The sequence below is a fragment of the Humulus lupulus genome, chromosome 4 (genome assembly GCF_963169125.1).
Source record: "Humulus lupulus chromosome 4, drHumLupu1.1, whole genome shotgun sequence".
NCBI classification, from domain to species: domain Eukaryota; kingdom Viridiplantae; phylum Streptophyta; class Magnoliopsida; order Rosales; family Cannabaceae; genus Humulus; species Humulus lupulus.
The window spans coordinates 176092655-176093763 of NC_084796.1; the positions used below are offsets into that span (position 1 = coordinate 176092655).

The 1109-nt window shown below is 43.3% G+C and overlaps 1 non-coding gene across 1 annotated transcript; it reads right to left on the minus strand.

The window, feature by feature from the left end:
* Positions 1 to 403: 403 nt before the first annotated feature.
* LOC133833425 (small nucleolar RNA R71) lies at positions 404 to 510 on the minus strand. Its single transcript, XR_009892805.1, has one exon. It is a non-coding gene; the product is annotated as a small nucleolar RNA R71 (small nucleolar RNA).
* Positions 511 to 1109: the final 599 nt, after the last annotated feature.

Consider the following 1109-nt stretch of genomic DNA (forward strand, 5'->3'; position numbering starts at 1 on the left):
TCGATTCACCGAGACTTCCTGAACCACCCACGATGGCTCATCAAGAAGAAGTCCAACCAAGAATGCTACAGGATTATTTACATCCTACGCGTACAGCCACACCTTCATGCATAATGTATGCCAACAATATGCCAAATTTCGATTTCAAACCTGGCATGATTAACCTCTTACCAACCTTCCATGGGTTGGAAAATGAGAGTCCATACGGGAATTCGAAGAGGTGGTGGCTACATTCAACAACCGAGCTGATGTCACCAACATTGTGAGATTGAAATTCTTTCCTTTCTCGCTCAAAGACAAAGCAAAAAGTTGGTTGTATTCCTTAAGGCCTCGATCTATTGGAACATGGGACGAAATGACAAAAGCATTTTTTGCCAAATATTTCCCGCCCCATAAGAATAGCAGCCTTAAGAGGCAAATCTCTACCTTCATCCAGAAAGACCATGAAACTTTCCATCAGGTCTGGGAGAGGTTTAGAGATTTGATAAATCAATGCCCACATCATGGATACGAAAGCTGGTGTCTGATCAGCTATTTCTATGACGGTCTCACAACCGGACAAAGACAATTCGTACAAATGATGTGCAATGGCGAATTCCTTCAAAAAGATTCCAATGAAGCTTTTGAGTACCTCGACGATGTTGCTGAAAAGTCCTACACATGGAATGGACCGAGTCTTATGGACAAGCCACGATCAACTGGAATCTACCAATTAAGGGAAGATGACAACGCCAAAAGCCAAATTGAATCATTGAGACAACAATTCGAGCCTTTCAAATCTCAAGAAGGTTGAGGAATCCACATGGCTGCAAAGGTAGAGACACGAGATCCATGCTTCATCTGTGGAGGGGTGGAACATCAACCGCAAGAGTGCCCAACTCTTGGTGAGTTAAGAGGAGGAAATGAGGAACAATGCAATGCTTTAGGGGATTACAAGAAGCCTTATAACCCTTTCTCAAACACTTACAATCCCAGTTGGCGGAGCCATCCAAATTTCAGCTAGAAGGATTCAAACCAAGCATCTGGGAGCCAATGGAGGTTTGAGCAGCAACAACCGCCAAAAGCATACATTGCTCCTCAAAATAACATGCAGTCATGTAATTCTCTAG